General features: G+C 41.8%; 1 pseudogene; it reads left to right on the top strand.

Moving 5' to 3' along the window:
* LOC116527441 overlaps positions 1-24,913 on the top strand; it is a 109,880-nt pseudogene that overhangs the window by 46,564 nt on the left and 38,403 nt on the right.

Genomic DNA, 24,913 nt, shown 5'->3' with positions numbered 1-24,913 from the left:
GACAATAACAGTCACACTGTCTGAGAACATCTTGAACTTGCTCATTTAACCTTTGGAGAGTTTTCTGTGCTGCAGACACCATTGATAGGGTTTCCTTTTGTAAGTCTCAGTTTAGTTAATCTTCAAACCACGAGGAGGGAGGAATTTTTAGTAATAATGCAATATAAATGGCATTACTTATGTTCTCTATTTCAGTACGGTAGGAACAAGGCGTGGGTCAGGCCAGCCTCGTCCTTGGATCCCTCAAATATCTTGAACTGCTGCTCAAATGTGTTGGGTTTGGCACAACCTGCAAGACCCTGGGCCAGGCACTGTTTCCTCTTTGATTTTTAAGCCCCTGTGTATTTCAAGGGAAACTTAATCCATATGTTTCTGATTCATTTACACTTAACTCATCAAAATGTTGTCTTGAAGGAGCTATTTGATATCCAACAAATCTTTGGAGCCCTTTTCTCGAGGACTTTGAAAATCTTTATTTTGATCCCCATAGAAAAGAAAAAGTTACTCTTTTAGTGTGTGCGAGCACATGTGTGTGTTTCAATGAGCAAATTCAGTCACCCTAAGGCATGAGTTCAATCTAAAACTAACAAATAAGATGTCAGCCCAGATTTTTAACTTGCTCTAATGTCCTATGTACTAATTAGAGCCTCTTGGGGGGAGGGGGGTGGAGGATTCTCACTCTGATCTAAACTAGTCCCAAGCCCATGAAAATGTTCACCATCTGTTAGCAATATAGGACCTAGATGTGGCTGACAGTCATTGCCCTGATTCTTTGGTTCCAATCCACACTGAACTATTTAGAATTATTTTGTTGTTACCATGTTTTTTTTTTAACCTCTGACGTTTTGGGTTAAAATTTTATGCCCTAACCTTAGAGAAGAATGAAGATATATAACTGCCAGAGCCTGATAGTTGTCTTGCCAATATCCTGGGTTAAGACTGCTTAACTAGCTTAATTTATACCCTTAGAATCGACCAGATTGTTGGTTTTAAATTCTCTTTCACTAAACTCTTTCACTGTTCATGGAAGTGGTTCATTTTTCCTTTCTCCAAAAATATACAGTATGACAAGTTGAGATGGTATTTTCTGCCATTCAAATCAGCGAAAGGGAAGCTGATGTCAGAAGGGAGAAAGCACTTATGTTACTATCTCCTAAGCGACAAGCACTTTGTGTATTTATTCATTCACCATTCAACAAGATTTTATTAAGGACTCATTAAACCCCAGCGAGGTAGGCCCTGTAATAGGTGGGAAGAGCGAGATGAGCTGGATGAAAGGCCTCAGCGTGCCCTAAGCCAGTGAGATGGGTGCAGCTGCTGACAGTCATGGTGTGAGAGAAAAACTAGAGGGTGGTGCCCCCTGGTAAGAAAAGCTAACAGTTATTGGATAGGAGCTGTGGACTAGATACTGTACTAAGTACTTTTATAAGCATCATCTCATTAGATTCTTACAAACACTCTATTTTCCTTATTTTAAAGATTAGAAGGCTGGCAAAGCTGCTCTGTGTGGTCCGGCTGTGACCATAAAAGCATGGAACATGTGCTCTTAACCAGCATGATACACATGACTGCCACTCTCACAACACATAATGAGTTGACTGCGTTAAGCCAGCCGCTGTACTAGTCCACTTTTAGTTAGGATACTTGTATTTTCTCATAATCCTCACAACCACCGGTGAGTTGGGTATGCTGCTTTCCAATTTTTAGCTGAAGAAGCTAAGATTCCAAAGTTAAGAAACTTGCTCAAGGTCACATAGCCAGTAGGTAGCAGAGCCAAGATGTTAACCGCAGTCTGCCCAGCTATAAATCTGGGGCTCTTTTCCCACTACCTCATGCTGTCCTACATTCTGTACACAAATCATCTTCAAATGTATTAATTTTACTCTCTAAAAACATGAATTCAACCCATTCTGTGTTGGTAAACATACCTTCCCTTTTGCTAGCCTGTTTCATAATTCACAAAATAAAAGAGCTGTTGCAAACACTTTTTTGTTTCCATTTAACTCATTTGCCAAGACCTCGAAGTGGACTCGCACAGCCCTTTTAAAGATGCATATTTTCTGCGAGTCTTAGTCATCTGTCTGGTGTCCCTGGTCACCCATGTTTGGATTGGATGGGAGGTGTCTTTTTCAGTTCATTTCATTTTGCATTCCTGTCACCTGAACACAGAACTTGCCAGAGTCCCTTGAAAAACGTACCAAGAGTGAGTCTCAGGACCTCATGGTGGTTATTAAATAGCACAGGCAGAATTCTGCCTTTTCAGCGTGGGGTATATAAAGGGGAGTCTGTAGACAGAAAATGGTAAGCCCAGATACCTGAGCAAGGGTGATGACAAGCTCTGCAGAGAAGCCAAGCATTTCATCCCATCCAATCTTGAGTAATACTGGGGCGCTTTGACATATTCCTGGCACAGCGTAGGGAGCCTTCCCCCCAACTTGACATGCTTATGTGCAAATAAATTCAAGCATTGCCCAAGTATAATAATCACAGAGAGTTTTGTGTAATGAGGAAAATTGCCTGTAAATATCTGACAGCTGATTTAGGCTCCATTTGAAGTGGTATGAAAACCAACATGTTCCATGAACTTACCCTTGCGTCAGAATCTCCGGGAGTAAAAGCTATTCCCAAGTTAGAAGCAAGGCACTATTGGAAGGTCTGTTAACCACTTCAGGGCCCTGCGATGAACAAAAGAGTGAGCTGGATGCATGGCTTCTGGTGCCTGCCACCAGTGCACCCTGTTAAGATGGCTCTGTTGTTTTCCTTTTTACTCTGGGCCATGCACAGAGTCAGTAATAGAATGGAGTATTCTCAATAAAACATGTCTTACTGCAGGGAAGAGCCAAGTGCAGCCTTTCCCTTTCTTCTACTGGCCTTGTAGCTGAGGTCCAGGAGCAACAAGAAACCCGCTTTACATAACAATAATTAGCAAGAATTGCTGCCACATCTTCACCGTCTTGTCTCATTTGAGTCTTGGATATAAAACCCTTCCCCGAAAAGTTTCAGAAGATGAAAGGAAATTGCTCCTCTTCTTGCCCCATCCTGCTCCCCAGCTTCTTGCTGACATGCATCCTTCCCTCTTCACTTTGTGTGTTTATGAAAGACCTTGTCTCTCCATGCAGCCTAATCCTTCTTCCCTGTGCCAGGTATTCTCAAGCTTCAAACTTCTTACAGACCCTTTACTTAAACCCTTCATTCCTCACCCCGAAACACCAGAAGTCATTTATCTCAACCTTTTCACTCCCCCGGCCACTCTTACTCTTGCCCTTTCTTGTTGATATGGAGTCTTACTCTGTCGCCAGACTGGAGTGCGGTGGCACAATCTCGGCCCACTGCAACCTCTGCCTCCGGGGTTCAAGCGATTCCCCTGCCCCAGCCTCCTGAGCAGCTGGGACTACAGGCGCCCACCATCACGCCCGTCTTATTTTTTTATATTTTAGTAGAGACGCGGTTTCACCGTACTGGCCAGGATGGTCTCGATCTCCTGACCTTGTGATCCTCCCGCCTCGGTCTCCTGAAGTGTTAGGATTACAGGCATGAGCCATGATGCCCAGCCTCAGTCATGATTCTTGAAATGGTTAGGACACAGACGCTTTTTCTGGGCCCTTTTCCCCCAACCCTCTCTACCCAGTGGAATATGCATTGCCCAAGTCACCCTGAAGCTCCCTTCTGCTGAATCCAAAGGAAGGGTTTCCTGTCTTGCCTTGCTGGGCGTCCTTGCAGCCCTTCTTCCTTCCCACCACTGCCTGTGAGGAAGGTCTGACTCTGTGACTTCAGCACTCCTGCTCTCCCGCTGTTCTTCTCACTGTCTGGACACCCCTTTCTGGTCCCTTCTGTGGATCTGAGTCCCCCGCAAGGGCTTTCAATCGTCCACGCACTTCAGAATCACCTGAGTGCTTGTGAAACGTGCAGCTTCCTGCTCTCTCCTTCCCTCCTCGAACTCGATGGATTTGGGGCTAAGCATTATATATACAGTCAGATGTATATTTGGAAAGAATAAATACACCCACACACTTTTGGAGGTTTGCCCAGGAACTCACTTTTTTAAACAAGCGCTCTAGTTGATTGTGGTGCTGGTGACCTGAGGGCCACACTTGGACAAACTCTGCCTGAAAACGGATGCCCCTCAGGCTTCATCTGTAGCCCTCAGTGCTCCGAGGGAACCCCCTTTAAGCCCACGGTGACTTCAACCCCCACCCACCTGCTTCTGTCTCCATAGACTTTATTCCCAACTCAGATCTCTCTCTCTTTCCTAGTCTCTGTATATTTCTCTCTCTTTCCCTCTCACTGTTTCTCTCTCTGCTTCTTTCTCTTCTCTCTTTGTTGCTTTCTCTTTTTCTCCCTCTTTCTATCTTATCTCTCTCTTTCTATCTCTCTATGTTTCTGTCTCACTCACTCTCTCTCTCTCTCCTCTGTCCTCCCATCCTTCTCTCTCTTTTCTCTCTCTCTGGATTTGTTTATTTATTTTTATTTTATTTTATTTTATTTTATTTTATTTTATTTTATTTTATTATTTTTGAGATGAAGTCTCACTCCATTGCCAGGCTGGAGTACAGTGGTGTGATGTTGGCTCACTGCAGCCTCTGCCTCCCAGGCTCAAGTGATTCTCCTGCCTCAGCCTCCTGAGTAGCTGGGATTACAGGCGCCTGCCACCGCACCCAGCTAATTTTTGTATTTTTAGTGGAAACAGGGTTTCACCATGTTGGCCAGGATGGTCTGAATCTCCTGACCTCGTGATCTGCCTGCCTCAGTCTCCCAAAGTGTAGGGATTACAGGCATGAGCCACCGCACCCGGCCTCTCCAGATTTATAGTTGCAACTTCCTACGGTATCTCTAAATGGATGTTACACAAGATGCTGCAGCTTAACTACTCAAACTGATCTCATTGCCTCTCAAGCCAAACAACCAAAATAAGCATAATAAAAACACATACACACACATAAACGAAAACTCAGCTCTGTTGCTTCTGCGACTCCTAACTCTTAGTGATGCCTTGGCCAACACTCAATGATCATCACCCTACGACCTCATGACCCCAGCCTGGAGTCTGTCGCTCTCACAGTCAATCATCTCAAGACCTCTTGATTCTATTTTTGTAACAACTCTTAAATCAGCCTCCTTTGCTGCTCATTAATGCCTCATTATGACACAGTGCATGTTCACAGTGATCTCTCAATTACTCTCCATGTCTTTGTTCTCATCTCTCAATCCATCCAAGTGGGTCATTCTGAAGGGAGACAATGATTGAAAGCCCTTAAGAAGGGCATTCAGATCTATAAAAGGGACCAGAAAGGGGTGTTTAGACAGTGAGAGGAACCCCAGGAGAGCAGGAGTGCACAAGTCACAGAGTCAGACCTTCCTCACAGAGAGTGCTGAAAGGGGGGGTGCTGTGCGAGGATGTCCAGCAAGGCGAGGCAGGAAAGCCTTCCTTTGGATTCAGCAGGAGGGAGCTTCAGGGTGACTTGGGCAATGCATATTCCACTGGATGGAAAGGGCTGGAGAAGGGCGTACAGAAAACGCATCTATGTCCTGACCATTTTTTATCTCACCCCTTATCATCAAAGTGGCCTTTCTAGGTGGAAATCTGTTCACATCACACCCTTGCTAAAACAGAGGCTCCTACAGGCTGATGTCAGAGGCCTCCTTAGGCTTCCAGGGTCCTTAAGGCACAGCCCTTCCTCCAGGCCACCATGCACTCCGCACGGCCGGGTCGCAGCTCCTAGAGCTTCCTCACATGCTTCTCTGCTTTCTCACATGCTGTTCCCTTAAGTTGAAATGGCATTTCGTACAATTTGTATCTAGGCTTTCTCTTCTTACCCAATAAGAATAATGATAATAATAGGTAGCATTTAATAAGTGCTTACCAGATGCAAATCATTGTACAACACATACCTTATTTAACCTTCACAACCTTTGAGTTAAATATTATTGTTCGGAATTTACTAAAAGGAAACAGCACAAAAAAAGTCAATTAATGTGGCTGAGATCACGCAGTTAGTAAATGGTGAAGCTCCAATTCAAGCTCCAGCGGATGAATTCCAGAACCCATTCACTTAACCTTGACATTAGATCAGTGACTGCTTCCTCTAGGGAGCTACTCCCTACTGTCTCTCCCACCCTGGCCCAGTCTTGCCTTTCTCTGTTCCCAAGACGCCCTGCCCTAGGCTCTGCCATTGAGCTTATCTCACTCTGCTGGTAGCTCATTGATAAAGCCACCCTCCTTCAACCAGGCTCTGATTTCCCTGGGAGGAGGGAGTATGCCATTTACTTTGATGTCTCCAGAACCAAGCACAGCTTATGGAAAGTGACAGAGGCTTAATTAAATGCCTACTCTTAAACAGTTAATATGAAGAGAGAGAGAGAGAAAACTCTGAGAAAAACTCTATGTGGTACTCATCTTTATACCCTCATAGCATTTCCCACAATACCGTGTACAATGTAGCCACCAAAAGATATGTTGAAGTGAATTGAAATGTAGATAAGTCTCACAAATCCTTGGAATGAAATGAGGCTAATAATTTGGTTATGAATCCATGTGTCAAACAGCCAGGTCTTTTTTTTTTTAAGGAGAGAAAGAAAAGGAGAAAGCGAGGAAGAACAAAGAGAAAGAGAGAGGAAGGGAAAAAGATCTTTGAGTGGCTCTATGCTTTATTTATCTTCATACCCTAACAGTATTTCCCACAATACTGTATTAAATATTTCCTCCAACTGCAGGAATAACTATTTGACAACATTATACTTGCCTTAAAACATGCACTATATCAACTGTACACAAATATCCTCTTTAGTGAACGTTTATTCACTCATTGGAACATGATCGCCTTTTTAAAATAGTATATTTGCTTAGAACCACTGACTTAATAGATGTATGAGTCTGGTCTTTAAGTTCTAAACAGATAAACATCCTTGGTCTCTTCTGCAAAAAGCTTCGTGCTCTTTATGCCAAAGCTGTGCTCTTTCATTATTTTTTCCTTGATTACATCTCCCTTTTCTGAACATCTCTTTCATTAATTAATTAAAGCAATGATTCATTGCCTCATCAAATATATGCTGAGTGCCCCCTTTGTGTTCAGGCATTGGAAACATGTTGCTGAGCAAACTAGGCATGAACTCTGTCCTCAATGGGTTCATCATCCCTATGATCTCCTAGGGGCAGACCAAAAATTGAACATTTAATAAATGCCTAGGGTGGTACAGCGGCCCACGCCTATAACCCCAGCACTTTCAGAGACTGAGGTAAGAGGATTGCTTGAGGCCAGGAGTTCAAGACCAGCCTGGGCAACATAGTGAGACCCCCATCTCTACACAAAATTAAAGGAAAAATAGTTGAAAATGATCACGTAAACCCAGGAGTTCAAGGCTGCAGTGAACGATGATTGTGCCACCACACTCCAGCCTGCATAACAGAGCAAGATCCTGTCTCTAAATAAATAACTATCTAAATATATATCATTTAAAACCAAAAAGTATGTGATGGAGACATCTGAGTTGATATCTAAACTTATTATTTGTGCCTTTCAGTTGCATTCATAAGAAAGTGTTGCCTTAAGTTATTTAAACTGTTTTATGTGTACTTGTTTTTCTCAGGCAGATTGCATACATCTTCAGGACAGACTGGAGCTGTGGTTTCCCTGGAGCTGTTGGGGTTACTACATTATTAAGAAGACTCTGATGAAAGTGGCCCATTCAGTTAGCTAGTGGAAATTAAGGCTAAATAAAGTCTGTGCTGAGAAAATAATGTAAGCAAAGACATAGAGACAAATATTTCCAAGGGTGTTTTGAGAATGTGGCACAAGGACAATGTTACATTTGCCAACTTTCACTTTCCTCCTAAACTCACAGGTGGGCTTCATTCCCTAGCCCACCTTACCACTCAGTGGGGTATTTTAGTCAATGAAGTACAGGCAGGAGTGCTATAAAACACTTCTCAAGCCTTATCTAGAACATTCCACATTCTGACTTCCCTCATCATGTTCCTGACAGGTGCAGAGGATCCTATGGAGGCTCCCAGGTGCTCCTGGAATCGTGGAACCGTGAAGGGGAAGCCCTTTCTTTGGCCATATGAGAGATCACTCTTGGGTACACAATTGGATTGTGACATGAGCAAAGACTAAACCTGTTATTTAGCTAAGCATTGCGACATGAAGTTGTTCATTTATCACAGCAATTACTCTGTCCTGACTGCCTTCAGGAGCCGAGACCACTTTTGGGTGCCTATTCTTTGATGGAGAATCTGTAGGAAAAACAGACAGATTTCATTTAGATAACTGTTTTAACATTATCCGCTGCCCTGCCAGGAGGCCAATAAACCAATTTTGACATGCACTCATGTGAAGGCAGCTGCACAAAATCTGAAGGTAAAAAATATGATATCCACAATAACAACTATGAGCTAGCTGAGTGTCTGGTATGCCATTGCTCATCAGTAAGTATCCCTTGAGGAAACTAGCATGGGGGATCAACTCAGCAAAGCTTTGGATGGAAGTACCAAGGTCAGTGTTCCTCGGATGGAAACTCAGGTGCCAGTCCGAATCAAATCAGTCAGGCATAATCACAGAGTCAGCAGCAAAGGCCACCCAGCATCAGGGCCAGAGCGGACCCTGGCAGCTGGACAATGCCTCTCTCACCAAATTCAGACTTTGGCCAAAGCCCACACAATTCAGGTCCCCATACTCTAAATCTGTTCAAAGGTGTATGATGCCAAGTTTATACAAGTCTCTTTATATATAAATTAAAGCATGAGGTATGGCAGGATAGGCTCCAACAGGTAATGATTGGGTTCATCTCTGTGGCACAAAACTTGACGAGAGAGATTTGACCACATAGGTGCTGCTCTCGTAAAACAAGTCATCTGGAGGTCGGTGTTCCAGGACTGGAGCAGCGGTTGTCTGATGTCACCAGGGTCCCCAGCTCCTTCTATCATCCTGCCCCTTTGTCCGTGGCATGTGGTTTTCATCCGTATTCTGGTTGCCCACTTTTGCATGATAATTGCTTCATGCCTGTCTCCATGTCTGTGCTGAAAATAAGACAAAACAATGAATAGGTGACTTTTTTTTTCAAAAAACAAGGAATGAGACAAACCAAGGAAGAGGTGACCTTTTTCAAGAAAGCAATAGATTTCTCAGGACCCCATCAGATATTAGTTTACGTGTGAATAGCCAGATCTGTGTGACATGGATACCCTTGCTGCACTGGACTCTAGGGAGTGATTTTCTTTTTTTTAGACAGGTTCTTACTCTGTCACCCATAATTATAGCTTACTGCAGCCTCAAATTCCTGAGCTCAAGCCATCCTGCCACCTCAGCCTCCCAAGTAGCTGGAACTACAGGCACATATCACTGTGCCTGGCTAATTTTTAAAATTTTGTTGTAGAGATGGGGGTCTCACGATGTTGCCCAGCCTGGGGAAGTGATATTTTATCTGGTGCTTTTACTACCCAAATAAAGCTGAATTTCTGTTACTAAAAATCAAGACATCAACAGACATTGAGTAGACAACTGAAATACTCTATGAGACCCAAGCATATACTCATTCATTAAGCTTGGGGATATAATGGCATGCTAGTACAGATATGACCCTGTCTTCAAAGGGATTACAGCTACTGGGAGAAAACTAAGCACAATGATTAATACGGAATACTAGACTAAAGTGAGTGTCCCAGAGAAAGAATATGGTCCTTTGTGCATAACAAGCAGCCTCCTCCAGCATGGAGCATTAGGACACATCTCCATGGAAGAACAAATGAAGTCTAAAAGATTAGTAAATCTTCAACATATGACAAGGTCTACGAGGTGTGTGTACATGTATGTAAAAAGAACTTTCCAGAAAAAGAAAGAGGGGTATGTGAAAAAAAATCTTATATGGAAGAGACAGAATGGCAAATTTAAGAAACTGGAAATATATATATATATATATATATATATATATATACACACACACACACACACACACACACACACACATATATAACAAGTATATATTTATAATTATATATAATATAATATATATTTTCTTATATGTAATATTTATATGTATATTCTTACATGTATATAGCTACAGATCAAAGAAAGAATAGACAACAGTAGTATAAGGGGGGATATTTCAAGTTCTTATAAGAAAAACTATCTAAGATTTGACACAGGAAGGTGGGATCATCATATTTGCCTTGAGAAAAGATCAGTCCTCCTGTGGTGTACAGGGTCAATGGGAGACACAATAAGGTGATTGCTATGGACTGTGTCCTCCTCAAATTCATGTGTTGAAACCTAATGCCCAATTCGATGGGATTTGCAGGTGGGATTTGGGGAGGTTATTAGGCCAAGAGAGTGGAATCATCATGGAAGGGATTAATTCCCTTACAAAAGAGGCCCCAGAGAGCTCCTCATCATTTCCATGATGTAAGGGCACAGCCAGAAGACAGGCATTTATGAACCAAGAGAGGGACCCTCGCCAGTCCCTGAAACTGCCAGCATCTTTGTCTTGGACTTCCTAGCCTCCAGAACGGTGAGAAATACATTTCTGCTGTTTACAAGCCAAACAGTCCATTGTATTTTGTTAGAGCAGGCCTGGATGGACTGAGGCAGAGATGCCCTGATAATGATGCTGGGGGTTCAGGTGAGAGGCTGTGGCGGCTTGGACTGGGGTGCCAGCTGGGATCATAAAGATAAATTAGACGAAGTTTATAAGACAACTAGAGGCAAAAGAATGAAACTTGTTGATAAATTACCAAAACAAAATCCTTTTAAAAACACTAATCAATATCATACAAGATACTGAACTCATGAAACAAGAATGGGATTTATTTTTTAAAAGAAAGAAAAGATTCAGAAAACAAGAAGGAGCTCTTGGAACTTAAACATCTGATGTTAGACATTAAAAAATACCCAAAGGAAGTATAGAATATAAAACTGAAAAAAAATATTTGAGAAATTAGAACAAAAAGATAGAAATTAGAAGATTAAGGAAAAAAAATCCCTAGCTATATCATCTCAATAAAAATAAGTTCAAAAAGGAAGAATATAGGAAAAAGAGAGAAGAAAAATCATCCAACAAAAACAAACAAAAAAAATACGATGGCTGGCTGTGGTGGCTCATGCCTGTAATCCCAATATTTTGGGAGGCCAAGGCAGGTGGATCATGAGGTCAGGAGTTCAAGACCAGCCTGGCTAAGATGGTGAAACCCTGTCTCTACTAAAACATACACAAAAAAATTAGTCAGGCATGATTCTGGGCACCTGTAATCCCAGTTACTCGTGAGGCTGACGCAGGTTTGTCGCTGGAACCCAGGAGGCAGAGGTTGCAGTGAGCCAAGATCGTGCCACTGCACTCCAGCTTGGTGACAGAACAAGACTCTGTTTCAAACAAAAACAAAAGCAAAAACAGAATACTATAAGAAGTAGCTAGAAACCAAACATGCATCTGTAAATTTGAAGAACCAGAAAGTGCCCAGCAAAAGAAAACAGAGCCACACTAAGACCTGGGAAAGTTTATAACACCAGGGACTACAAGAAGATTGTAAAGCTTCTGGAGATGGGGAAAGGGTGGCGCGACAGAAGGAAGAAGAAACGGAAACAAGATCACACGCAAAGGATCAGGGATCAAGATGATGCCAGATTTGCACGCAGTCTCAGTGGAAGCTGGAAAGCATTGAGTCCGTGCCTTACAAATGCTGAAGAAATGGGTGGTGCTTTGTGGCACGACTTGACATTTTAAACTAGACACAAGAATGAATTGCTTTGAGAAAATAATTTTTAAGTAAATTGAAACAATTATCTTGGAATTTATAGTGAATCATATTGAGGAATTCTATTGAATATGTCAAAATTAGGAGCATAGATGCCACAGATGTCCTTAGCAAGAGCTGTCTCACCAGTGTTGGGGCTAACGCCAGATTGGGATGAGTTGAGGAGTGCGTGGGAGGTGATAAAATGTAGCCCACAATTTTAGCCAAGGGAGGGTTCATTAATTAAGTCATTAGTGTAAGAAACTTCTGATCATGTTTAATACCAATAAAAATAATCCAGTTGAGAAGGGCAGTGGGATGTACAGGATGGAGCAGGCTCTATTGATAGTATCTAAGCAGAGAATAAATGACCTTGGATAAAACAATGCATGTTCTCATCTGCTGTAACAGGAAGGACAAAATGGAGGCTGGAGAAGATCTTGGCAGGTTTTAGTTTGGGAACATGTTGAAGGAGTTCCATCAGGGTAGGAAAGTTTTGAAAGACTCACTCAGAAAGCGGAGGAGCAGGACGGTGACTGGACTCTAAGGGCAGATGAGCATCTCCCAAGGGCTTTCTTTCATTCTCGAACTTGGCCTATTACCATAAAACTGTAATTCTGTCATACTGAGCTGTCAGAAACTACTTAGGGTCTGCTTTAGTGGAAGCAAACGAAAAAAGTACCTGCAGCGATGGGACTTTCCCTGTGTTGGTTCATAATAGAGAATTTAAGCATATACTGCAAACTAAATAATGGCGAGCTTTTTCAGCACAAGAACCAAGCTCTGTATCTTTATGTCTTAAACACCTGATGTTCTGAAAGTTAGTCACTGGTCAATGAACACTTTGAATGAATACGAAAATAAATAATTAAAGGAATAGTCTCTTTTGCCTGCCAATGTCGTAGTAACTTTCATACTTTGGATAACTAGAAACTTGGCCAAGTATTGCTAAAAGCAATAGTAAGTGAAGAGGGAGAGAGAAATATGTTCAAAAATTTAAGACAGAGGTGTATAATATGCTGACTTTACAAAGAGAGCTTTTTTATTCACACTAAACATATCAGGAACATTGACCATGTTGCTGAATGTCCCACAGTCGTGACGACTAATATGGTTAGTTCATTTGATTTCCAGCTAAACAGGGAAACAATGTTTATTACAGAGGCTAAAGATTGAGCAGAGCCAACTTCGTGTTTTTAGACAACAGAAGAGAATAGTGGCACAAATCTTTAAACAGAAAAATTATTTTTTAAAAATCACCTCATATTTGATTTAGAATACTTCACCAATTATCCCATTTCTTTGTTCCCGTGTGAAAATTAGCCTGTATTTCCTCACCCACTTAAAGCCTATTGAGTATCAAGAAGCAGCAAGGCTGAAAGTAGAGATACTTTTTATAATACATATTGAAGGACTAATATTCTTGGTTAAATTATTCCAAAAGTTCAAAGACTTCAGTTCAGTTCTTCTCTCTTAATACAATTTGCTGCAACAAATTGTGTCAAACATCTTAGCTAAAACAAGTCAGACTTTAGATTCCTTGGTGGCAAAAGGAAGTGTCTTTTAAAACTTAGAACTAAAAACAAGAAGTGATCTATGAGGCATAGTGGGATGGGAAGAAGGACTGGTGGGCAGGAAAGAGCAATGTTTAGATCCCTTCAAGGTCTACCACACAGCTGGTGAGAAAATGCCTCGAGAAAATGCCTCCACAAAGGGCGAGTGGAGAATGAGCAGAAATGTGGTCCAGCATGGTGGCTGATGGCAAGACATAGAAGTGCTGGTTATACCTGCTGCGAAATGCCCCTAGGATATCCCAGCAGGGAGCGCCACGGTGGAAGGGGAATGCCGGAGGAGTTCCAGGGCTGGGCGTGGACATCAGGGCGAGGTTAGTGTTGGAAGATGATGCAAGTGGGTGAAGCTGAAATAAAAGGGAGCAGCATATTGGAACATGACAGTCCAATTACCGACTTCGAGGGCTAGTGCATGGAATGCAAGGCGGGTGGTCACAATAAGCCCAAACTAAAGAGATTCCAGAGACATGAAATGAAAGAAGAGAACCTGGTAGGCCTGAAACCCACACTGTCACATTTAGCCCCTGGCACTGGTTACTCTCTAAGAAGCCTGTCTGCTGAGTTCCTGGCTTCCAACTTGCCATATTGATTACATCTCCTCTCCAGGAGTGGTGGGGCCAAAGCGCCAAATGAGATTCTTCTCCAAGCATCTGAGCTTTCATGTTCTTTGCTTTATTTCTTGCCAACGTAGGAATAAAGTTGTGTTGAAAATGACTGTCTCTCTATGGAAAAGTGACTCTGTGAAGAGGAATTCAGCATTCTCGGCCAAACCAAGAAGGCCATTAATTTATACTATAAAACGGACAGCCAGATAGTACAAGAAGTGACACTGCTCTGCTCAGAAGCCTCTTGCAAGTATAAACAAAAACCTTGGTTGTTGCTGGTGACTGGCTGTTTTTCAGAATCTGACCTTAGAATGGAAACAATCAAGTAGTGATGTCAATGTCCCCTTGGGGTCTAAACATCTCTTCTAACCTTATTTCCACTCATCACTTGGCTCTATCCATATAACAGAGTATAGCATGATTCCTGCGGAAACAAATGAGACAGAATTCAAAGCCATTTGCACCCCGATTGACAAAGAATGGGTTAGATATTTGGGGGTAGGGGTGTGTAAGGGTATGTCTCAACTCTCTACTGTGCAGCAAGGATCCATACTTCGGTGGAGACTTTTAATTAAATAATGCTTACTTTGTGTCCTGTAGTGTCACAAAGGTCCTCCACAGCTGCCAGTATGGTCACACAGCTTACAGCCTCATAAACATTCAGTTTACTTCCCAGAGTTCTCTGCCCTGGACTTCTTATCACTGACAATGAGACCTGTGTTACAGAAGCCTAAGGTTGTGGCTAATTCTCATATGTCATTAGAAAGAAGATGGAAAGACATTCCTTGACCTTTAAATAAAAAGTTAGGCACATGAACATAAAAAAAGATGGTAATAATGAAAATATTCTTTAGAATGGTGCTGTCCTAGAAACTAGTAACCACTCTAAAAGCCACAGAGAGGAGTGACTTCTTGCAGCTGAATTTACTTCATGTTCAAAGACTGCCACTGGCTTATTTCTGTCTCTGATTTTTGTACTCTTCAATGTGATGGTTTTTTTCAGATGCACACATGCAGCCGGTAGAAGCAAGGAACATGCTCAGTATATGATCAGATACATACCTGCATATCCTATAGAGAGCAAATTCGATTTGTCATAGGGTGGTCAGATATCCCTGTCTACCTGGTGACCCAATGTTATAGGCAACTGAATCCTCCTTTCACTTTCAAATGTATCCCAATTTAGATGATAGATAACATGGTCACCGTCTTTAGTCACCTCTTTATCTGATTTTCTATCAGATACTCATGTCTCTGTGTTCTGGAGAAGGTTATCACAAGAGGAAGACAACATGGGCTGATTATGACAGGTTTCCCTAAATACCTGCATGCTGTAATACCACTTCAGAGGTCCATGAAAAACAGATTCAGCTCATTATCTAGATAAAGCTCTATTGATATGACCTGGACCAAAAGGGAAAAGGATATACCCATAGGTAGTGGACATCTCACCCCAGAAAGCATTCAAGCAAAAGGCTGGAAGAACATCTCTCAGAGATGCCATTGACAGTTTGTGTTGGATCACTGGCTAACAAAGCATTTTAAGATGTATAGAACCCACTGAAGATCTTGAAATGACCAGTCCTCATCTTCATGAGTTCTGTTTCACTGTGCTGGTATGGAGCCCAGGAATATGTGTTTGTCTTTTGTTAATTATAAAAATTTTTTAAAAAATGCAAAATATGAAACAACTTAAGAAAGTTAAATTGCCTGAAATCTCATCAACCATCAACATTCAGTGGCCACTCCTTCCTACATTGCTATGCAAATTAGAACACTGAAGTGGTTTTATTATAATATTATCTGCAAGTTTTTTTCACTCACTTCTCCTTATTCCACCTAAGTGTCAGCAGTGTTATAAACCTGCTATACTCTTTTATAAATCATCCACCATGTTAACATAATCATAGGCAAAAGAACAAATATTATATAAACGTGAGTAAATAAAGGCTTTCTCTTTATTTTTCTAAATAGGGTTGTGTTACGCACACTTTCCAAAATTTTGCTATTTTTCCCACTTAATGCACAGAGACCTGCCAAATCAACTCATATTGATATTATTAATTCTCTTTAATGTCTTGAAATTGTCCTATGATATGAATATTTTTGAGAACTCACTCTACAGTTTTTTTGGCACTATCCATAATGCTGCAATTAACATCTTTTTGCTAGTGCTTTAAATACCTGCTTTAGTTTCCAGGGAATTGATTCTGAAGGCTGAGGTTACCAGTCAAGAAATGTGTGCTCTTTTTGTGTGAATAGACATTTCCAGATCGTTCTCCTTCCCACCAACAATGTGTGAGGGGATGCCTTTTTCCACATCCCAGCCAGTAGTAGTGGTTCTCACTTTTTTCCATATTAGCCAGTTTGGTGGGTTTTATATTTTATTGTTACTTTAATTTCCATCTTTTTTTTTTCTGATCTTCTGTGAAGTTAAGCATCTTTTCATATGTTTATTGGCTTTTGGATTTGCTCTTTGTAAACAGCTTACTCATACACGTTGTTCACTTCTCTTTTGGACTGTTTCTAAGAGTTCTTTGTATGCTGTAGGAATAAATCCTTTATCTGTCATACAAGTTGAAAATATTTTTCTGAGTTTATGGTTTATATTTTAATTTTGTTTATGGTTTCTTTTGCACCATTTAAAACTTTATTTATATATAACTGTGTTTATCTTTTCTTTTGTGGATTCCTGGTTTGCTCTTTCAGTCATGACTCAACCGTTAGGCTTGTCACTATGATGGAGAAACACTCGTCCAGAAGATCTCAAAGTTCCCTTCATGCTGTTAATTTTATGACTGTAAGTCTGAGATACAAAAAGAGTTCAAAATTCAAATGCTATGGAATGAGATCTTGCTGTCAGATTTTGAGGTAGATAATAAGAGAGTGAAATGAGACGGTAGGTAGCTCATGAGCAAACAGGCTATCTGTAAAATTTCAATACAACTTCAAGAGACCTAGCCATATACCATCTTATCAGAATTCAAAGGTAATTGTCCTCAAGAGAGAAAAGCAGCCACCACAGGCCATTGAATGAACGCTACATTCTTGGGGGCACTAATGACCAGGGCTTTATTCCAGCATTTTTTTCAGGCTTGGTAGGGCCGCAGTGGCAACCAAAGGCTTTTCTTTCTTTGGTTCGTGATGGCCAATACCCAGCATAGAGGGTACTTACCTCAAAGGAAAGTCTGATAAGAATGAAACCCAGCAAATGAAAACACAGCTCTGAATATTATTATTATTTTTTTCTAAAAGAAGCCTAGAAGATATTACTTGCCAGATTTTCATCTCTGGTGAAAAACATGAGGGATTTCATGGATTCCTGCAGAACCTCTTAAGCCAATGAAAGGGATATGTCTCAGAGAAACTCCTGTGTTGGCTGTTTTACCTGCATGTGCGCACACACACACAGAGACACGCCGCTGCCCTGAGACTTCACAGCCGGATTCCTGAGCTCACCCACTACCAAACAAAGTGTGAGTCACCAGTTTTCCAGACCCTGTCCCTCAGGATAATTGAGACACCAGTGGCCGCCCACTTAACTATCTCTCTAACCTATCCTTAAAGTGGGCTCGGTGCTTTAACAAGTGCACCAAAACTGAAAAGCAAGACCCTTCTGCTAAAGTTATTTAGTGTTATTTATTTATTTATTTAAAAAAAAAAAAAGAAGTATACATTTGGCAGTGAGGACTTACACAGGGTGAAGGCATTCTAAACTCTATTTCCAGTGTATGCGCTTCTACCTAAAGTTTCTGTGTATTTAAACCCCTGCTTCCTCCAAATCAATAATGAGAGCTCACTGTGCTTATTTAAGTGACAGTCCCAGGTGCTCTAACTTCAGAGTTCCTTAATACAGAGAGCTTTTTCACCCAGCCTGGGATGGCCCTGATTCCTCCTTTCCCTGCTTTCATACGGAAGCAGGTAAGTGCTGTCTTAAGAATTCACAACCCCATGCAGATTGGTGCCCCTGTAGCTCCAGGGTGGACAGCCTGAGCAGCATTTGCAGTTCTTCTCAGCAGTTTTCTTCCACCATCAGCTTCCTCTTTCATCACAACCTCAGCCTTCCCAAGGGTCCAACATTGTCCCCAAACATCCCACCTGCCTCTCAGACCTGGATGCCGTCAACATTATGACCCCACAAATTATAAGCACATCTAATGCCCCACTTAACACTTTCCTTGCTGCCTCACTGAAGGAAGTACTCCACCTCTCAATCACAACTGTTCCTATGCCTGTGCTCTGGGCTTCCCATCTCTGCTACCACCATAATCTATTAATTATATTAACACCATCCTCTTTCTTATGGCTTGAATCTATCCAGTTCTCTATCAGTCCTTTCTCGTCAGCCGACAGACACGGGTTGGTCTGTCCCAAGTGTTCCACGTTCACTTTTTGTCTTGCAGACACTCTCATCCTTGAAAGAACAGGTTTCTCTTGCTATCTTTCTTTTACTCCTCCAATTACAGACCCATCCCCATTCATTTCTATCCTTATAGAGTAATTTGTGTTTGCTAAAGAACTTCTGTCACATCTGAAAAGGATTTTACTCATCTTACTTGACTTCTCTATAGCAACTGACCCTTTTGGCTTCATTCATGAGCTGGTCTTCTATTTTGTTTAATTCCAGGACATTGTTCTCCCTCCTTGGGTTCTCTTGCTAGCTCTTTTGATTTCTCCTTCCTAGGACCCTGCATAGGCTCTTCTTTCTTTAGTAACCCTAAAGCATAGCATCCTGTAGGATTCTGTCTTTGGTCTTGAATCTTGATAGGTTCTCTTTGAGTGACTTAATTCAATATACAAGATTTCAACTGTTCCATGTATATACTTGGTTTCCAAATGCATGACACTTAAGAGACAGAGGATACAAGTTCTTCCATAAAGAAATTTGTCATGTTTTCCACTAGCAAATCGACACCTCCCTCCTGTTCCCATTTTCATGACTGATGGCATAGTTTGCCTAGTTTTTCTGGGAGGGATTCTGGACAGCACCTGCTTTCTTAGCCACCACTGTTCTGATCTCTGTTTGCTCACCACGTTCAAATCTGCTCCACTGTTGCCACCTTGGTTAAGATTACGTTATCTCTCGCCGACTCTTGCAGCAGCCCTATAAATAATCTCCCTATTGCATGATTAACTCCGTCCAGGCATTCTGAGTTCCCTTCATGGGATGATCATCCTAAAATAGGAATCTGACCATATGACCTAGCTGCTGAAATTCCCTCAGGAGAACCCTGTCGCCACAGGGTCTTCCTTCGGAGGACTAAACATGAGATGATACCGCATTCCCTGCCTCTCTCTAGGCTGCACCCTGTGCTCCAACCGTGAAAACCTGCTAGGAGTTCCCTAGATTTCATGGTCTTTCTCCCCTTTGAAACTTTGAAAGTCTAGAATATCATTTAAAGTTTTTAGTAGAGAGACTGAATGTATGTATATGTACAAATATATATTGATTTATTCAAAGTAGTTTTACTTTTCCTTTGAAGCTTTCGTTGTTTGTCTTCTTGGAGCTAGAAATAAGTTTTCTGAGTCTCTGGGCTCTTTGAAGTCTGGTCATGCTTGGGGATAACTGACAGTATCATCAGAGCTGCTCTTTTAAGAAGGTTGAAGGTACAAAATGTGAGTTAGATTGAGCTATTTGGAGGAGTTTTTAAAATATTGATCATCCAGCAAACTCATACCCTGTCTCCTATTCCCTGTGCCATTTTCTCTCTCCCGCTTTTGGTCTCTGTCTTCCTCTTTTCTTTCCTCATCTTTCCTCCTATCATTGTCCAGTCTTAGCAAAAGGATCAGAGGATGTACTAGCTTTGTAAGTAAATTTAGATGTTTCACATTTTCCAAATAAACTTTAGAGATTTTTTCCTGTATTGTCATAAAGCGATTCCCTTTAAAAACAAATTGTGTTTACTTGCACAACACCCCATATTTAGCAAATGACTTTGTATCTTCCTCGCTATTGCTGAATTTTCTCATTTTTCCTTGCCCGCTTAGCCACCCCTTCATGGTCCCCCAACCCCCGCAATACACAGCTCCTTATCCATCCTCCCAAAACATGAAAGGAAACATTCCCAGTTCCAGACACTAAGATCAGTAAATTGCAGTGCTGTAATGTCCTTTATGAATGCAGGCCTTATGACATATACCAGTGACAACATAGGAAGCAGATACGTACTCCCATTCCACTCCACAGGAAGCAGAACCCAAGGAGGTTCTGTAGGATGCACGGCCAGGCTCAAGCACAGTTTAGAGCCAGAGCCATCACTGGAAAAAGGGACAAAGCTTTGGCCTTTTCAAAAAGGCCAATGTCCTACCAAAAAACCTAGAGCAGCTCTGCAACCCAGGTGCCCTTTTTCTAAATGACCTAACAGGCACGAAATGTGGTATTCTTCTGATGTGCTAGGAAGTAAATGTCCAATTGCATACACTGTAGAATTTAACACTTTTGCTTTCTTGCAAAAATTAAAATTAAAAGTAATATCTGAGTAAATAAGAAGTGTGGTTAACTGCTAGCATCCTTAAATACGTTCACGTAATAAAAGCCAAATTCTCATCTCTTACTTCCACTTCCGAGATATGCTACATTCTGACCACAGGGAGTTATTGGCACGTGTGCTTGTTTAACATGCTAGGGCCTTTGCATGTACCTTTCCTTCTGCCTGGAATGTTCCTCCAGTTGCTATCCATCCTGCAAGACAAAGCAGTAGTCCTTTATTTTGAAGACTTGATGGACACCCTGCTGAACTGAGATCTTCCTTCACTTCCCACTTCACTTTGTTTGTGGCTCCATTACATCAATAACCCTACTGTACAGTACTCATTTGGCTGCCTTGAAATCTTCCTAGCCAGGCCACATACTCATTAAGTCCAGGAATGTGTCTTTTTACCTAGTAGGCAAGTGTCCAATAAATATTTATTGAAAAACTGAACAAACAAGTGAATAAACAGATGTTCCTCTAGGATATAGGGAAGTCTTTCTCCCTTCTCTCACAGTTCTCCTCCTTTATGTGACATGGAGAAGGTTTCACTGTGGCTCTGTCCTGGCAAGGGGTTTCCAGCTGGACCTTCCCTGAGCAAAATTCGGTTGTCATGACCACTTTGGCATCAGGCTTGCTGTCGACACCATAGCATTGTGATAGCTTGCTTTTTTCCCAAGGAGGTAGCAGGGTAGATTTATGCCGTGTTGACGAGAAGTTGCTGAAGATCAAAGGCTCGGCCAGTGTAAACACCTCCCAAGGTCACAAATTCAGCTATGGTTTTTGGGGTGGACAAAGTGAAGTCCTCTAGATCTCAGACGGAGAATGAGAATAGATCCTGCCTATTTTAAGTACTGCAGAACATACTTAGAGATGGGGCACCCCCAGTTCTCAGGTTCATAGAGAAATTGCTTCTGGAAAATTTAAGAAAAAAATTTGCTAAAAAGGTATTATTATGTGCCTCCAAGAAACACTAGAGAGACAGAAGAACAGGCTTAAAAACTGAACACAAAAAGAAAAGACAATAAGGGACTGTGAGCAGAGCCAGAGTGAGGCCATTGGGCCAGTCTAGGACCTCTAGGACCTGCTGATGTTTCCGCTGTACATGGGCAGCTGCCCCTAGTCCAGAGAGCTGACCCCAATACCACTTCTGCTCCTGTACGTTGCAAATGGTTGTTCCCTCAATGTATCAGTAGTTCCAGATCTAAAATACTGCGAGGTGTGCCTAATTTATATCCCCACATCCTAAGCTCAGGATGGAGTGAGAAAGGGCCATGCTGCCTCTCCAGCTTCTATAGTGGTTCATAAAACAAGAAATCTCTCAAAACTCTGATGGAGAGCTGAAATGAAGACAAATATCCCCTACATGCCTCAAGCCTGTCTTCACATGGTAATGGCTACATGAAGGCAGCAGGGTTGTTTCCTGTTTACATGTTTAAATGCCACTTCACGACATGAAAATAAAAACAAGAGACCATTAACAAATCAAGAATATTTTATGGAGCATGCATTTCTATGGAGTACAATGATGACTTTGACATACTCCTGTCTACTAAAACCTTGTAACCTAAAAGTGGAAATTAAATGTTTACACAAATAGGAAAAAAGTTGTCACTGCCCTTTGAGCTGTACAGCTGAGAGCAGTGAGCCTCCTTCCTGGCCTGGGATACTCAGGGAAGACATTGTAAGCAGCAGTTACATTATCCGGCTGGATTTCAAGTCTTGCTCCACTCTTATCTTACATTTACTCTTCTTGTTCTGTGACTTTCAGATCTTTGCTAATGTCAGTCACTCTGCTGGGAGTACTCTTCCCTGTCTTTAAAACATTGCAATACATGTTTTAAGGCTCACTCTAGAAAAAAAAGCAGTGTGAGTGTATATGTGTTTGCGTGTGTGTGTTAAACAACAGACATGCAGAGAGCATTATGCAAAATAAAGTGACCTCAATTGCAAGGGAAGAATTATGTTTTTCTATATTTGTTTGCAGGTAATGACAAACCTGAACTACTTTGAACTATCACTAAAATATAATTCTATATCTCCAGTGACTTACTGCACCTTTTAAATTTGTATGTTCCTAAGTTCATGATGCCATATTCCTCATCTTCCCTGTCCTACAACTTCGTGTTAACAGAAGCACTGGTCCTCAGTATTTTTTTTTTTTTTTCTGAGATGGAGTCTCGCTCTGCTGCCCAGGCTGGAGTGCAATAGTGCAATCTCAGCTCACTGTAACCATCGCCTTCCAGGCTCAAGCGATTCTCCTGCCTCAGCCTCCCAAGTACAGTAGCTGGGATTACAGGCACATGTTGCCACACCCAGCTAATATATATATATATATATATATATATATATATTTTTTTTTTTTTTTTTAGACAGAGTCTTGCTTTGTCACTAGGTGCCAGGCTAGAGTGCAGTGGCGTGATCTCGGCTCACCACAACCTCCACTTCCTGGGTTCTAGCAATTCTCTTGTCTCAGCCTCCCAGGTAGCTGGGACTACAGGCGTGCACCGCCACGCCCAGCTAATTTTTATATTTTAGTAGAGACGGGGTTTCACCATGTTGGCCAGGATGGTCTCCATCTCTTGACCTTGTGATCTGCCTGCTTTGGCCTCCCAAAGTACTGGGATTACAGGCATGAGCCACCGTATTTGCATTTTTAGTAGAGATGGGGTTTTACCATGTTGCCCAGGCTGGTCTTCAACTTCTGACCTCAGGTGATCCACCAGCGTAGGCCTCCCAAAGTGCTGGGGTTACAGGCATGAGCCACTGTGCCTGGCCTGGTCCTCAATCTTAAAAGCTGTGAATTAGCTTCACTTACTCTACTCATTGATCAGTAAGCGATCATAGTCTGATATTCTGCTTCCTTCACAGTGCCTCAAGTCCTTCATTTCTTCCCTCTTGCCCCCTCCATTGAACCTTCACGGTACACGCTAGGCTGCTCATACCCATCTCCGGTGGCTTCCTTGACACCAGCCTCTCTTCTCCAGTGCACACTTCATGCCACTTCCCAGGTCCAACTTCCTTTAAATATTTACTACAAAACCTTGCTCTTCTGCTCAGAGGAACTCATTGGCTTGCTACTTCCTGCCCAATTAAAGACCTTTGCCACATTTCTAGAGATTCTCTATTGTAAAAGGGAATGAACTCTTCAATGCCATGTCACAGAATTCTGCAAATGCAGACTTGGATGGACTTCTGCTGATCTCCCCAGGCTCCTATTTACTTTTCCATTTGGAATTGAAGGTACGTGAAGAAGAAAGGGCAGTCTGTATCCCATGTCTACTCATCTAGGTCATTCTTACTCTCTGAGCTCTCTTCATCATGTCCTTCATTCGTTTGGAATAGCTTTCCATCTCTGAGCACTCTGAAATATCCCCTTGCCTCAAGGCCCTGCATCAGCTACACATTGATGACCGCCTTCTGTGCATGTCTATAATATTGACGATTTATACTCTGCTATTTAACATTCAAATATAGTTCTATCTTATCAATCTGGGCATTGATTCAAATGTATTAGTCTTAACTTGCTGTCTATAGTTAATGCTGCTTAAGTTTGGAGATCATGTCTTCTATTGGAATAGTCCTTTGAAAGCTCAGCTTAGTGCTCCTGAAAACATTATGGATGTTTTCCATAATGTTTAATCCATATGGATGATTAATAAATATGGATTGATTGATGCCAGATTCTATATAGTACTCAGCTTTTTTCATAGCAATCTTGGTTCTAAGATATCAGATCCACTCACCTTTTTGGTGATTATGCCATGGCAACAGAATTAGTAAATTAATTCCTTGTATATTCCTGCCTCTTACATTTAACATTTTCAAAAACACCTTTCAGACCAGAGAAAGGAACAGCCTGCAGATTTTGGCAGCCCCAAGCACTGGGTTCGACAATTCAAAAAGTGCTAATTCTGGCTCTCCAACAATTCCACCAATGTGGCAATGACTCTAAATATCTGTAGTCATGAGCTCATTCCTGACACACAGTCAGTCCCATTGCAGAATGTTTATGAAGTATCCAGCTGCCCCCGCATCCTATGGATGTCCGCTCTGGAATGTTTCTCAGAGGATCCATCCCATGGTCACTCTGGCCCTTTTGCTGGAACAGACCTGTTGACAAATATCGCCTTGATTTAGCAGCCAAACCTCAGGATTCCATGTCACTCACTCACCCCACTTGGTCTTTCACTCTTGGAAATCATCTATCTGAAAAAAAAATGTGCATCTTTCCTCAACTGCTCTTTCTGTATGTCCTAGAAAACAAGATTATTTTCCCTGACTCAGTATGACTGTTGGCCTCTGACCCCCTCAAAGAAGACAGCCAGGAAGCTGGAAAGCATGGAGCAAATGATTGTGGCTCAAGTTTACCTCTTCCTGTGAACGACTACAGAGCAACCGGGCTGACAGCAAGTGATGACACAAATCACCAATCCCTGGCATTTGTAGGAGCCTCTTTCCTTGTCAAAGTCAATTTCCATGTTTCTTTTTATACAATTACATCATGTGAGAAACGCTTGTGTCGAACTTCAAAATCACATTTATGTT

Source organism: Sapajus apella, unplaced genomic scaffold (genome assembly GCF_009761245.1).
Source record: "Sapajus apella isolate SASKATOON/1434 unplaced genomic scaffold, GSC_monkey_1.0 scaffold54, whole genome shotgun sequence".
NCBI classification, from domain to species: Eukaryota; Metazoa; Chordata; class Mammalia; order Primates; family Cebidae; genus Sapajus; species Sapajus apella.
Note: the sequence above shows the minus strand (reverse complement) of the source record. Positions and strands in the feature narration are given on the sequence as shown.